The following is a 16,626-nucleotide window of genomic DNA, read 5'->3' on the forward strand; positions in this document are numbered from 1 at the left end:
GCGGATAAAGGTGCTCCTTCCGAACGGAGGGCCTCTACAGTTTCTACTCCTCCACACCCCCAAGATGATTTCCAAGACAACACATGCATAGACACTCAACAAAGCTGTGTTTATGATGAGCACGTCTCCCCTAGTGCAGCATCACCGGTGCTCCCTCTAACTTGGCACTGTTATATGTGGTTGCATGTTATGTGTGATGTCTAGCTTGTATTGCTTCTAATTTTGTTGAATTCCATCTGCTTACTTTACACATTATACTTGAATAAGACACGTGTTCCTATTTCTAGAACATACAATATCTGTCTATCACACCATGTTCTTACATCAAATTACCACTGTTGTGTAACCTGCAACAATCACTTATTATAAGACACGTTTGACTTTGGATGTGATATAGGTTACATCTCACATTCTTTTCTAGCTTGTACTACTAATTTGTTGAAATGGCACTTATGACGAGACAGTTTTAACTTGGTAGAGTGATATTCGTTGCATCTTTCATATGGTGTCTAGCTTTCATTGCTTCTAATTTGTTGAAATGCCTTCTCCTTAGTTTACACATCATAAGCTGTGAATATGCAATGCTGTGAATATGCAATGGCACTAATGACGAGAGACCTCTAACATGGTAGTGTGATGTTGTTTGCATCTTCCATATGATTTATTTCTTGTACTGCTTCACATTTGTTTAAACGCCATTTGTGACGCCCCCGGTTCAATCGTACACTAATCATGCACGCAAACGTGTACGATCAAGATCAGGGACTCACGGGAAGATATCACAACACAACTCTAAAACATAAATAAGTCATACAAGCATCATAATACAAGCCAGGGGCCTCGAGGGCTCGAATACAAGTGCTCGATCATAGACGAGTCAGCGGAAGCAACAATATCTGAGTACAGACATAAGTTAAACAAGTCTGCCTTAAGAAGGCTAGCACAAACTGGGATACAGATCGAAAGAGGCGCATGCCTCCTGCCTGGGATCCTCCTAAACTACTCCTGGTCGTCGTCAGCGGCCTGAACGTAGTAGTAGGCACCTCCGGTGTAGTAGGAGTCATCGTCGACGGTGGCGTCTGGCTCCTGGGCTCCGGCATCTGGTTGCGACAACCAGGTAGAAGGGAAAGGGGGAAAAGAGGAGAAAGGCAACCGTGAGTACTCATCCAAAGTACTCGCAAGCAAGGAGCTACACTACATATGCATGGGTATATGTGTAAAGGGCCATATCGGTGGACTGAACTGCAGAATGCCAGAATAAGAGGGGGATAGGTAATCCTGTCGAAGACTACGCTTCTGGCCACCTCCATCTTTCAGCATGTAGAAGAGAGTAGATGGTAAGTTCACCAAGTAGCATCGTATAGCATAATCCTACCCGGCGATCCCCTCGTCGTCGCCCTGTTAGAGAGCGATCACCGGGTTATATCTGGCACCTGGAAGGGTGTGTTTTATTAAGTATCCGGTTCTAGTTGCCATAAGGTCAAGGTACAACTCCGGGTCGTCCTTTTACCAAGGGACACGGCTATTCGAATAGATAAACTTAACTGCAGGGGTGCACCACATAACCCAACACGCTCGATCCCATTTGGCCGGACACACTTTCCTGGGTCATGCCCGGCCTCGGAAGATCAACACGTCGCAGCCCCGCCTAGGCTCAACAGAGAGGTCAGCACGCCGGTCTAAATCCTATGCGCGCAGGGGTCTGGGCCCATCGCCCATTGCACACCTACACGTTGCGTGCGCGGCCGGAAGCAAACCTAGCCCCCTTAATACAAGCGCGAGCTTACGGTCCAATGCGGCGCGCGCCACTCAGTCGCTGACGTCAAAAAGAGCTTCGGCTGATATCACGACGCCGAGTGCCCATAACTGTTCCCGCATAGTTGGTTAGTGCGTCTAGACCAAATGGCCAGACTCAGATCAAATACCAAGATCTCGTTAAGCGTGTTAAGTATCCGCGAACGCCGACCAGGGCCGGGCCCACCTCTCTCCTAGGTGATCTCAACCTGCCCTGTCGCTCCGCCACAAAGTAATAGTCGGGGGCCGTCAGGAACCCAGGCCCACCTCTACCAGGATGGAGCCACCTGTCCTTTCAACCCCCTCATCAGAATCACTTGCGGGTACTCAACGAGCTGGCCCGACTTTAGTCACCACATGTGTCATGTATATAAAGTATATAGTATATACCCGTGATCACCTCCCGAAGTGATCACGGCCCAGTAGTATAGCATGGCAGACGGACAAGAGTGTAGGGCCACTGATGGAACACTACCATCCTATACTAAGCAGTAGGATAGCAGGTAAGAGTAACAATTGTAGCAACAATGACAGGCTATGCATCAGTATAGGATTAACCGAAAGCAGTAACATGCTACACTACTCTAATGCAAGCAGTATAGAGAAGGAATAGGCGATGTCTGGTGATCAAGGGGGGCTTGCCTGGAAGCTCCGCTGAAAGGGAAGAAGGGTCGTCGGTGACGTAGTCGATCACAGGGACATCAACAGCGGTCTCGGGGTCTACCGGAGAGAAGAGGGGGAAGAAACAGTAAATACATAGCAAGCAAGAGCATAACAGGACAACAGGCAGAGCTAGACGTGTTCTAACGCGGTGCTACACGATACCGACGAAGGGGGATAACATCCAGGAATGCTTTCCGAAAGTTTGGCATTTTTGGACAGACGAACCGGAGGGGGACGGTTGCAGGTTCGCTATGCTAGGGACGTGTGGTGGATGAATGGACCGCGTATTCAGATTCGGCTCGTCGTTCTGAGCAACTTTCATGTACAAAGTATTTTCGTCTGACCTACGGTTTATTTTATATTAATTTCCAAAGATTTAGCCATGTTCTGAAATTATTAAATAACTAATTCGAAAAATAAACATAAAAGAGCTGGGTGCACCCGGTGCAGTGCACCCAGCAGTGCACCAGGGGCTGACAGGTGGGTGAGGTGGCCCAGTTGACCCAGTCAACAAAGACTGGTCAAGAGAGTGAATAGTGCATGCGGGTCCCGCATGTCAATGTCGCATGTGTTATTAGTTTTAACATCTTTTAGCTAGCAGCAGGGCCCGTATTTAATAGACACATTAGGTTTCCTAGTTAAGCCTAAATTAAATTAAGTTAATTAAGTAAGTAATTATTATTTATACATTTTCTGTTCTCTTTTTTTTGGCGTGGGGCCCGTTCGACAGTGTCACAGAGGCCTTAGCGGGGCGGGCGCTGGTTGCGGGCGCCCGAAGGGACGAACCCAGGCGCGCGGGCGAAGGCCGCCGAGGTGCGGCGAGGCACCGGCCAGGGGAAGCGCGGGAGGCGCGGTGTGGAGGAGGCCCGCGGGCGGCAGTAGGTGGCGAGGAGCAGCAGGGCAAGGCCGCAGGCGCGGCCGGCAGCGGGCAGCATCGCCGGTAGGGGCGGGCGCACGCATGGGGCGCAGCCCAGGCGTAGCCGGTGCACGGACAAGCGGGGCCACGGGCGCATGGGGGCGCGTCAACGGTCGCAACGACCGCGACGAGGGCGCACGACGACTGCGGCGTCGGTGAGAAGAACGTGCGGCGTGGACAACAGCCTAAGCCGGTGAATCGAGGAGAGGGAAGAGGAGGACGGACGGCGGCTCACCCCCGTTGCAGGGGAACACCGGCGAGGCTCGGTGGAGCCGCGGTTGAGGAGGAGGTCGAGGACGGCGCGGGTGATGAGGACGAGGCGGCGGGACAACATCGGGGCGAGGTGGCCTCGGTGATCCGGCGACATCACGCCGTCGGGGAGGCGGGGTCCCGATCTAGAACGAGGGGGCGATGACGTCCGGTGAGGACCGGCGGCGGCGCGGGTGCAAGGCGTCGGGGGCGGCGGTTGCCACCGACGGGATCCGCGCGGGGGAGGGAGAGAGGTGGGTGAGATCGAGGGGAGTGGGGGAGCGAGTGGTGGAAGTGGGGGTGTGGTGGTGGATCGGGCTAGGGTTCGAGGAGGCGTGGGGGGTTAAGCGGGGAGAGGTGGGCCGGCCGGGATGGGCTGGCCGACTAGGCCGGCCAGTTGGCTAACTGGGCCCGTTGGCCCGGGGGTTCGTTTTCCTGTTTTTTTACATTTTTATATTCTGTTTATTTAATCTTTCAAATTGTTTTAGTTTTGTAAATCATATAGTTAGCACCTAAATTAGTATTACTAATTAGGCCACTGCCATAATTATTTTGGCACACTAGTAATTTAGTTATATTATTATAACTTTATAAAAGGAATTAAATTAATTGTTTTGCCCTAAGCTTTGGTTATTTTAGTGAATTTAAATATTATAAGAAATGTTGGTTTCTCCACCATTATTACTCATGAATTATTCGGCAACACCCCAACATTACAGTTTTAATATTTGAAAATATTTTATTGTTTGCTTGATTTTGAATTTGAACTCGAACCGGTTTCGAACTAACGCGAGATTAGCAACAGTAATCTAGGTGACGTGGCATCATTAACGTGGGATTACTATAGCCTAATTATTCGGGCGTCACAATTCGCCTCCACTACAAGAAATCTCGTCCCGAGATTTAAGAGGTAGTGAAAGGGGGGGAAGGTTTACTTACGAAATTCTAACGGATCTTCTCGGCCTTGGTTACTCTTCTCGAAGAGGTCGATCCATTAAGTTGATGCCTTCATTTCTCTTCTCCAGGTCATTATGATGAAGTTGTCGTCCTTCCTTCAGGATCTTCACCATACTTACGAAAGGTTAAGAGGGGAAAACTCTATAAGGACGGATTCTAACAGGATTGAGCATCAGACGGTTAACTCGGGGGAAGAAGCATAAGTATCTCTCGAATTGAAACTTAAGAAGATATCGAGAGCAAAGTAAGAAGGTACCATGAGAAGTTTCAAATGGATAGGTAATGGTTCGATGTCTGAAACCAAGTGCGAAAGGGGTCCAGAGCAACGAGATTAAGTATTGCGTCTGTTACGATAATAGATCACTAGGAAGGTGGCCCGTGAATTACATACGAGGCCACGCGCGAGGAACAACCTTGGGAACAGGGGGTGTACAGGAGAGTCAGGTTTCGATCCTGTGGAACTGTGGGTTATGGGCCCACAATGTGGGTTAAAATTAGAAAGGGGGCTGACATGTTGCACTGTCATGATAGCAAGGCATGTCGGAGGGTAGCCTGCTAGCTATGTTGGCAACAACGTTGGTACCGAGGGCGAGGGACGAAGAGAACCATTTTCCTGCTCGTTGAACGAGGCGGACCAATAGGCAAGGTTCTCGTCCATCGGTGGCTATCGGAATGTCATCAACAATAGTAACAGGGTCTTATTGACACAGTAGTACACCGAGGTGTTTACATAAGCAGTGAATTATTACTGCTTAGATCATATAGATCACAAGAAAGATTAAATAAAATAATGGAAAGGAAAAGGGTGATCATCAGATTAAACAGAACAATGGAAAGGAAAATGTGTTTAAACACATATTTCAAGGGTATATCCTTCCCAAGGACAAGCTGAGCATGATATCCATGACAGGATGTAATGTAGAAAACTCTTTAGGTAGGGGAGAGAAATTTCATGACATTACCCATACAACGGTGTTTGGATAATTGAGCAAGAATCATTTAGCATTGGGCTTCAAATGTTCTTGTAAAAAAATCGGAGTACCACAGACATGCTTCGAGATAGCATTGGCACGGTCTTCAAGCAAAGGTCAGACTTTGGATACAAAGGATCCATCAGGAAGAACTTGTAGAATAAGTTTTACAATTTCCTCATGGAAGAATGGATAACCTTGCTAGAAGGAAGAACTATAACAATAGGTCCTCTGGTCAAGTGTGCTAGGCATGACATCACCTTACCGGGTCATATAAAGACCAATGTTATAACTCTTGAAAATATGCTCCAACCATCATAGCTGATCGAGATTCAGATCTGATCGGTGTTAGGAAACCTCAGACTCAGGATGCCGGAGAAGAAAAGGTGCCAGCCAAATTGACGGGATGACACTGTAAGATTCTCAGGAAATGAACTATGAAGTGATTTCCGTTAACAAGAGTTCATCATTAACCCAAGGAGAGGACAAGGAGGTGGCTGATGGGCTAAGGACAATTCATCGAGATTTCCAAAAGATGGATTTCCACAAATATGTGAACAAGGAGATAACACTTGTCAATTCAAATGATATAATGTTGTATGCTCTAGGAAAACATACACCATCAATCATTAGTCGAAAGGTGTGCCCGGAATATGACCTTAGGCAGCAAGATCAATGTTAGAGTGACGATTCAATAACCAACAGTCTAAGAACGAACTGTCGATCGTTAACTTCAAAGCAATAGGGTTGCTAGAAGTATAGAACTCAAACAACATCGTTAGCATATTGGTATCCTAGTTAAAAACAACACGGGGACCAAGGAAGAATGGTGATGGTGAGAAGTATCATCATACCGAGAATTTCTAAGAGGTGGAGAAATGCTCACAACATTCTTGACATCAAAGATGGTAATACTCCACGGTAGAACATAACATAAGTTGGATAGCAAGGAACTCAAGGTACAACACAAAACAAGAACAAGTTTTTGTGTTGGGGGGGAATGCAATAATGTTGTCGATGATAACCCAAACCATCGAGGGCAAAGGATGGTATTTCTCATCAAAATTCGATAGATCTCTTGGAAGAGCTCAGAATGTTGATGATATTCACGACACATTTGTCGCGAGATTACCTAAAGATGTAATCGATCGGCGATGACATCAAGTCAAAGGAATGGTGAAGCGAAAGGTTATTGGAACCAAGGGTATGACATAAACTCGAAACTAAGCTCGCTGTTCAAGGCGAAATGATATGACGAGGAGGATCGACGTAAGGTTAGTTCATCATCGAAAATTGTGCTCCGGGAAGAAGGACCAGGTAGCACAATTAAAATTTAGCATGGTAATGATATAGCCGATCAGGCTAGGGATGTCGTGATCGAGTACAAACTCGTAAGCAAAGAAGATTACTAAGAGTTGTTTAATCGCGATGCGGACTCGATTCAGTTATCGATGTCCTTGAGTGTTTAATAACTCGAAGCCCTTGAAAATTTGGAATCAATGAGAATGTAGCACTTGATGGAGAACTCATAAGAAGTTATGCAGTTCCGTGATAATCTCGAGATACCATGGGGGTAATACTCGACGACAAACCAAAGTAGAGGTTGGACTGGGGTATTGCTCTGCAGAAGACAAGTGCTTAAACTTGTATGAGAAATGGTATTTAAAGGAGAAAATGGTCCGAACCATGATTGCAAAAGGCCAGATCCCAGATATAAGATGAACTTATACCAAGGGAATAATTAATTTAAGCGAATATTTTAATGATAAGATCTACATCGTGTCCATGGGCATGAACACAAAGTTTAAGGTCGACTCCCACTTCTCTAATGCATAACCTTTCATTCACTTCTCATTTTCGAAGAAGTTGTAATGTTGAATTTTATCTAGAAAAATACCAGAAGAGTATGACTCATGAAAACTTTCGAGGTCACACATATTAAGGAAGGCCTTGGTTCAACCCATCGGGGCATCGTGGAAACATATATCACAAACTTCAGGGGTAAATAACTCAAGCTCGATAGTAGAGCATGGGTGACAAAACGAGAGGATACAATTTACTGAAGGCATTGTGTATCAAGGAAAGAACTTCTCGAGGTTTTTGTATACGAAGACACTGTCGGATGATATTCCAACAAAGGATCCGACGGTCCATAGCGGAGCTGATGTGAGTATCGGCACACAACCAGAGGAAGAAACAATGTGAAGGCATTGGATTATAGAAGCAACTGACTAATTCAAAGCTCACATGTAAAGGAATTATAGTTTCCAAATCAAAGGATCAGAAGCAAATGCTCTGCTTAAGGATGGATAACTTGAGTAAGCTTAGGGGTACAAACGACGACAATTTATTTGGTCGAGATCCAGCTCATGTTAAAAATGATGTCTGAGCCGTAAGGATGAATTCTAGGATATGATTGAGGATTGCGAGCATTCGCAACATATTGAATCAATGAACTCAAAATGATATTTGACAAAGGATGCCAATAAGATTACCAGACTTATGGGATTAACCAGAATGCAAGCAAGCAAGAATTTCAAGAGCAAGAGGATGCTCAGGAATTTTGGAAGATCCAATGGTATTTCGAAAACTTTTGTGAAACACATGAACAACTGGGAAAGAGCGGATACTCGATAAGCGCGAGGAATTATCCGTAAGGGAATTCATGAGGCAAGAACTGTATAGCAGTAAGCTCAAAGGATTCTTGGAACAACGGAGAGCGGTTCGGGGCATCTTGTATGAACAAGATCAACTTGGAATAAAATTAAGAACAACGGGTGTAAGTATTTATCCATAGGGATAGATCAGTGGTAGGGAATTGCAAAAGCAACGAGCACAAAGTCTCGAGAACATCGGAGAGTATCTTCGAAATCCTTCGGTGCACCAAGCAATCATCTGGAGTGAGGGGCTCTCCGGGAGGAAGTAGTTACGAGAACCTAGAGTCAGAGTTAGTAAAATCATTCCACCCGAATAGAAGAGAGGTCAGAGTCCCAGAGTATAGGTCGAGGAATAAAAGATCCTAATACCACCCAATGGCGACGTGGGCCCGTAAGCCACACAGCCATGTTAGTAAAAGTTTATTTAATGACTAGACTCGACTTCGGCCAAGGAGTTGGAAAGGGGATTCCTACAGGCAGTTGGCTCTGATACCAACTTGTGACGCCCCCGATTCAATCGTACACTAATCATGCACGCAAACGTGTACGATCAAGATCAGGGACTCATGGGAAGATATCACAACACAACTCTAAAACATAAATAAGTCATACAAGCATCATAATACAAGCCAGGGGCCTCGAGGGCTCGAATACAAGTGCTCGATCATAGATGAGTCAGCGGAAGCAACAATATCTGAGTACAGACATAAGTTAAACAAGTCTGCCTTAAGAAGGCTAGCACAAACTGGGATACAGATCGAAAGAGGCGCAGGCCTCCTGCCTGGGATCCTCCTAAACTACTCCTGGTCGTCGTCAGCGGCCTGAACGTAGTAGTAGGCACCTCCGGTGTAGTAGGAGTCGTCGTCGACGGTGGCGTCTGGCTCCTGGGCTCCGGCATCTGGTTGCGACAACCAGGTAGAAGGGAAAGGGGGAAAAGAGGGAGAAAGGCAACCGTGAGTACTCATCCAAAGTACTCGCAAGCAAGGAGCTACACTACATATGCATGGGTATATGTGTAAAGGGCCATATCGGTGGACTGAACTGCAGAATACCAGAATAAGAGGGGGATAGCTAATCCTGTCGAAGACTACGCTTCTGGCCACCTCCATCTTTCAGCATGTAGAAGAGAGTAGATGGTAACTTCACCAAGTAGCATCGTATAGCATAATCCTACCCGGCGATCCCCTCCTCGTCGCCCTGTTAGAGAGCGATCACCGGGTTATATCTGGCACTTGGAAGGGTGTGTTTTATTAAGTATCCGGTTCTAGTTGTCATAAGGTCAAGGTACAACTCCGGGTCGTCCTTTTACCGAGGGACACAGCTATTCGAATAGATAAACTTCCCTGTAGGGGTGCACCACATAACCCAACACGCTCTATCCCATTTGGCCGGACACACTTTCCTGGGTCATGCCTGGCCTTGGAAGATCAACACGTCGCAGCCCCACCTAGGCTCAACAGAGAGGTCAGCACGCCGGTCTAAATCCTATGCACGCAGGGGTCTGGGCCCATCGCCCATTGCACAGCTGCACGTTGCGTACGCGGCCGGAAGCAGACCTAGCCCCCTTAATACAAGCGCGAGCTTACGGTCCAATGCGGTGCGCGCCACTCAGTCGCTGACGTCAAAAAGAGCTTCGGCTGATACCACGACGCCGAGTGCCCATAACTGTTCCCGCGTAGTTGGTTAGTGCGTATAGACCAAATGGCCAGACTCAGATCAAATACCAAGATCTCGTTAAGCGTGTTAAGTATCCGCGAACGCCGACCAGGGCCAGGCCCACCTCTCTCCTAGGTGGTCTCAACCTGCCCTGTCGCTCTGCCACAAAGTAACAGTCGGGTGCCGTTAGGAACCCAGGCCCACCTCTACCGGGATGGAGCCACTTGTCCTTTCAGCCCCCTCATCAGAATCACTTGCGGGTACTCAATGAGCTGACCCGACTTTAGTCACCACATGTGTCATGTATATAAAGTATATAGTATATACCCGTGATCACCTCCCGAAGTGATCACGGCCCAGTAGTATAGCATGGCAGACGGACAAGAGTGTAGGGCCACTGATGGAACACTAGCATCCTATACTAAGCAGTAGGATAGCAGGTAAGGGTAACAACTGTAGCAACAATGACAGGCTATGCATCAGTATAGGATTAACCGAAAGCAGTAACATGCTACACTACTCTAATGCAAGCAGTATAGAGAAGGAATAGGCGATATCTGGTGATCAAGGGGGGGGCTTGCCTGGAAGCTCCGCTGAAAGGGAAGAAGGGTCGTCGGTGACGTAGTCGATCACAGGGACATCAACAGCGGTCTCGGAGTCTACCGGAGAGAAGAGGGGGAAGAAACAGTAAATACATAGCAAGCAAGAGCATAACAGGATAACAGGCAGAGCTAGACGTGTTCTAACGCGGTGCTACACGATACCGACGAAGGGGGATAACATCCGGGAATGCTTTTCGAAAGTTTGGCATTTTCGGACAGACGAACCGGAGGGGGGACGGTTGTAGGTTCGCTATGCTAGGGACGTGTGGTGGACGAACGGACCGCGTATTCAGATTCGTCTCGTCGTTCTGAGCAACTTTCATGTACAAAGTATTTTCGTCTGACCTACGGTTTATTTTATATTAATTTCCAAAGATTTAGCCATGTTCTGAAATTATTAAATGACTAATTCGAAAAATAAACATAAAAGAGTTGGGTGCACCCGGTGCAGTGCACCCAGCAGTGCACCAGGGGCTGACAGGTGGGTTAGGTGGCCCAGTTGACCCAGTCAACAAAGACTGGTCAAGAGAGTGAATAGTGCATGCGGGTCCCGCATGTCAATGTCACATGTGTTATTTTAGTTTTAACATCTTTTAGTTAGCAGCAGGGCCCGTATGTAATAGACACATTAGGTTAGTTACCTAGTTAAGCCTAAATTAAATTAAGTTAATTAAGTAATTATTATTTATACATTTTCTGTTCTCTTTTTTTTGGCTTGCGGCCCATTCGGTAGTGTCACAGAGGCCTTAGCGGGGCAGGCGCTGGATGCGGGAGCCCGAAGGGACGAACCCAGGCGCGCGGGCGAAGGCCGCCGAGGCGCGGCGAGGCGCCGGCCAGGGCAAGCGCGGGAGGCGCGGCGTGGAGGAGGCCCGCAGGCGGCAGTAGGTGGCGAGGAGCAGCAGGGCAAGGCCGCACGCGCGGCCGGCAGCGGGCAGCATCGCCGGTAGGGGCGGGCGCACGCAGGGGGCGCAGCCCAGGCGTAGCCGGTGCACGGACAAGCGGGGCCACGGGCGCGTCAACGGTCGCGACGAGCGCGCACGACGACTGCGGCGTCGGTGAGAAGAACGGGCGGCGTGGACAACAGCCTAAGCCGGAGAATCAAGGAGAGGGAAGAGGAGGACGGACGGCGGCTCACCCCCGTTGCAGGGGAACACCGGCAAGGCTCGGTGGAGCCGCGGTTGAGGAGGAGATCGAGGACGGTGAGGGTGATGAGGACGAGGCGGCGGGACAACATCGGGGCGAGGTGGCCTCGGTGATCCGGCGACGTCACGCCGTCGGGGAGGCGGGGTCCCGATCTAGAACGATGGGGCGATGACGTCCGGTGAGGACCGGCGGCGGCGCGGGTGCAAGGCGTCGGGGGCGGCGGTTGCCACCGACGGGATCCGCGCGGGGGAGGGAGAGAGAGGTGGGTGAGATCGAGGGGAGTGGGGGAGCGAGTGGTGGAAGTGGGGGTGTGGTGGTGGATCGGGCTAGGGTTCGAGGAGGCGTGGGGGGTTAAGCGGGGAGAGGTGGGCCGGCCGGGATGGGCTGGCCGACTGGGCCGGCCAGTTGGCTAACTGGGCCGGTTGGCCCGGGGGTTCGTTTTCCTTTTTTTACATTTTTATATTATGTTTATTTAATCTTTCAAATTGTTTTAGTTTTGTAAATCATATAGTTAGCACCTAAATTAGTATTACTAATTAGGCCACTGCCATAATTATTTTGGCACACTAGTAATTTAGTTATATTATTATAACTTTATAAAAGGAATTAAATTAATTGTTTTGCCCTAAGCTTTGGTTATTTTAGTGAATTTAAATATTATAAGTAATGTTGGTTTCTCCACCATTATTACTCATGAATTATTCGGCAACACCCCAACATTACAGTTTTAATATTTGAAAATATTTTATTGTTTGCTTGATTTTGAATTTGAACTCAAACCGGTTTCGAACTAACGCGAGATTAGCAACAGTAATCGAGGTGACGTGGCATCATTAACGTGGGATTACTGTAGCCTAATTATCCGGGCGTCACACCATTTATGATGAGACACTGTTAACTTGGCAGAGCCATCTTTGTAGCATCTTTCATATGGTGTCTACCTTCCATTGCATTGCTTCTAATTTGGTGAAATGTTTTCTTCTTAGTTTACACATCATAGTTCTGGTTATCTCTTCCGTCCTGTTTTCATACATATTACATCCTCCTATCATGTGGTTGTCTAACATCAAAGTTCAGTTCGTCTGCATCATGCATCAATTTGTTCTGAAGAACTAAATTTTTATTCGTTTTTCTTGTCGGCTTGACTTAACATGGCACAGAGAAAGAGGAAGAAACACAGAATGGCAGGGAATGAGAAGCGGATGAATCCTGCAGATTCTGCTGGTATTGATGGTGCAATAGAAGGTCAAAGTCCAGCGGAAAATTCTACAAACACGGCATCCCATGCTACACGAGTTGCAAAAAAAGCCAAACAGAAACAAATAGCTGCTACCAAACAAGCAGAGACAACCCTAGTTCTTGCAACACCTACCACAGTACTACCAGCTGCACGACTTACTCGTGCGTCAACTGAGCTAGCAGCACGTTCCCAAGCTCCCTTGCCACCTGACACTACTTCCCAAGCACTCTTGACACAAGACGAGTTGGCAATATCAGATGAACCTTGTGAGCTTCAACAGCAAGAAGGTAGTCGCTGGAGTCAAGTTACAATTGCATGCTTCTTTATATGTAGTCTCACAGTTTGATGTACACTAACACTTCCTATGTTCGTTGTTGGACTAGCACCTAGGCGCAAGAGGAAACAAACATCAGGGATAATGCTCGATAGGTTAACTAAATCTAGAGGAGGAAGAATGGAGATCTGTTTTGAGGTAGGTTTAAAAAGGCCACGTGATGCTACAGAGTCAGCCAAATTAGTATCAGAGGCAGCGGTTGCCGTTAGGTGTCATGTACGTATTCTCCCAACATGGATTCAGTACAGGAATGTCAAAGACGAAACCCAGTTCAACACCTTCCTCGACCATTTATCTGTAAGTATGGTTATGTATGGAAACTAGTAATATCGTCTTGCTCTGTCCCATACTTTCTAGGTTGCTGATAATTAGACTCCCATAATTTTCAACAGATGAGGTTCAAGTTGGATAGCCAAGATGATGCAACCAGACAAGCTTGCACCCATGTTTTCAAGTCTGCTCTGCGACAGTATCGGTATAACTTGAGGAAAACTCACTTTGAAGGCAAGGCTAACAGTGAACTTTCCCAAACATCTCTAGTGGAAAATATATCGGATGAAGACTGGAGGGGCCTTGTTAAACACTGCTCTGATCCGAAGTATCTGGTACATTATATATTTGTGATCAGATCACATGTTGAAGTCCTATTTACGCATGTGCCACACAAATCTATCTTCTTGTAGGTGAACTGTTCAAAGAACAAGGCCAACCGTACGAAAGTGAAATTCCAACAGACGACAGGATCTCGTAGCTATATTGCACACTGCGAGGCTCTTGTAATTAGCTGATGTTTCACTCTTTTCGCTGTACCATATTATCAGATCTATATTGACTTGTTCGAAATGCATAGGAAAGCCCGCAAGGACCAAAAAGTACCTGAACCAAATGCTGTGGAAATCTTCAAGGACTGTCACACCAGCAAGAAGAAGGGCATGACTACACCAGTCAAAGCCGCTGTTGTAAGTCCTTAATCCTCATGCCTTTTAACTACTACTTACTCTGACTTGTGCCTTGAACTGCATGGTTTGCAGCCAATGTCTATTACTCTTTTCAATTTTATACACAATTGTCTTAGCGTATCATTGCACCTTACAAGGTTTAAAAGAGAGGAGTGATGTTCCTTTGATCTTGATCCGTAATCTAGTTCCGTGCTGGACTTGCCCACACAACGTTACAATTGCCTGTTTGTCTGTTCTCAGTTGTTTTGTGATATGAATGATGTCATACTATGCTTACCGTATTATAAACTTTGTCTCTTTATCCTTAGCCCTCAATACAATGTGAAGAAATAGACAATACATTAGCGATGGTACATGGTCATATGTTTGGAACCTAGTTTTATTATGTACTTTGCAATAAAATACAACTAATATTTTACATGGGTTCACCAGAATAAGTTCTGTATATATACCAAAGCTATTTTCTTTGGTTTTGCTGCCTCCTTAATATCTTCTGTTCTGGTACTACTAATGTAAAACCTCAACTTTTCAGCGAGCTATGGAAAAAATGGTGGAACCGCCACCTTCTGAAGGTGGCGAGGCAACTATAACCGCAATGTCAGCTCTTGCTGCAGTGGGTCAGTACCTGTCCACTAACAGTGCCAAAAGCACGTTCCTGCGTAATGCTGGGTTGGTTGTAAAGGCAATATCATCCAAACTGCCTCATGATCAAGATATGCAAGCTCAAAGCAATGTTGTATCTGCGCTCCAGACACAAGTCCATTCCCTAACAGAGACCCTTTGTGAAACAAGGAGAAACATTGCTCAATGTCGTCAAGATATGCATGGTTTTCAAACCAGACTATCAGACATTTGCTATGTTGTTCAGGAGCCTAGGGGAAATGAAGGCGAGGGTTATGGTGCTCCATCGGACAATACAGCATGAAAACGTAACAGTCAGGTCAAATGAACTGAGCTTCTGAACTTCTGGTGGTGCATTTATCTGCTAGACTGTTAAGTTTTATGTCAACCTTCCTTTTGTTATATAGTTGTAATTTGTTTTGGTGCGATACAAAATTTATTCTTAACGTGCAGCCACCGGCTGAAGAAAACAGCAAGCCATTTTTGTATAGTGTAGGGTGTTCCCTATATTTGCACTGGTGGTGATCTTTGATGCCGAGTGGATGTAATCTGTGCAATCGCCTTAATAGCCTAGCGTTAGTTTCGGCCTTATTTATTTCCTAGTCTTCTTTTTCCCTGGTTTGCTAGTGGCCGCAACTACCATGGGCCATATACGGGCCGTAGGATCCATGGGTCTCCTACGGGCCGTCGATAAATGGGCCTGTAATCGGGGGCCTCGGGCCATCGAATAAATGGGTCTACATGGGCCGTAATCAGGCGTAATTGGTATCGGCCCAGCACGGTAACAGGCCGTTAACAGGCCGTAGGACAGCAAAGGCTTAATTATGTCACAGGCATAACGGGTCGTTAATGGGCCAGAATATAGGACGGGCTGGAAACGGCGCAACGGGTTAACAGGCCAGAAACGGGCCGACTCTTGCCATGGGCCGAATTTAGCCCATTAGGGTAACAGGCCAGTAACGGGCCGACTCTTGCCATGGGCCGAATTTGGCCCATTAGGGGAACAGGCCAGTAACGGGCCGACTCTTGCCATGGGTCGAATTTGGCCCATTAGGGGAACAGGCCAGTAACGGGCCGGAAGTAATCGACGGCCGAAAAGGAGCCCAAGAACGTATGGGCCGTCAATAGGTCGAAAGCTAACACGGGCTGGAAACGGCCCATGTAAATCACGGGCCGTTAACGGGTATAAAGAAAATTACTGTTCATTATGGGCTAGAGTCACCGTGGGCCTGTAAAGGGCCGAAAGATACGAAGGCCTCATATGGGCCGAAAGACGTCGTGGGCCATACATGGGCCGAAAGTGAAATGGGCTGGTGTTATATTCGACGGCCCACATGACGTTGTTGGGCCGATTTCCTTTAGGGCCTAACGGGCCGTGAGTTAACGGGCTATTTGCGAAGAGACCGTTAACAGGCTTTTCATGGGCGAGCCCGTTAACTTTTGACCAAGTCAAACGGGCCGGCTTTGTAAGCTAAATGGGCCAGTGGTGGGCCGTGGCACGTGTCGACATATCATAGGCGCCTATCTGACCCACTGACGAGCTGACACGTGTTTCGTCCGGCCAATAAGAATTTTACACGTGGAAATTTCCCATTGGTCGGGGCTGTTAACGGGTTATCGGATCCAAAACCCGACCCGATAGCTTAACGGCGTTCCGTTACGGTGGATGCCACGTGTATGTCACCCTTGACGAAAGCACTTCTGTGACGCGCGATTTATCGTCATGGAAGTGGACACTTCCGTGATGATAATTTTGGTAATGTCATGGAACACTTCTACGACAGCACAGGTATGACTATCTTGATTCTGTCATAAAATCGTCATGGATGTACATGCATGACAAAAAACGCGACCTACTGTGACA

The sequence above is a fragment of the Triticum aestivum genome, chromosome 3D, assembly GCF_018294505.1.
Source record: "Triticum aestivum cultivar Chinese Spring chromosome 3D, IWGSC CS RefSeq v2.1, whole genome shotgun sequence".
NCBI classification, from domain to species: domain Eukaryota; kingdom Viridiplantae; phylum Streptophyta; class Magnoliopsida; order Poales; family Poaceae; genus Triticum; species Triticum aestivum.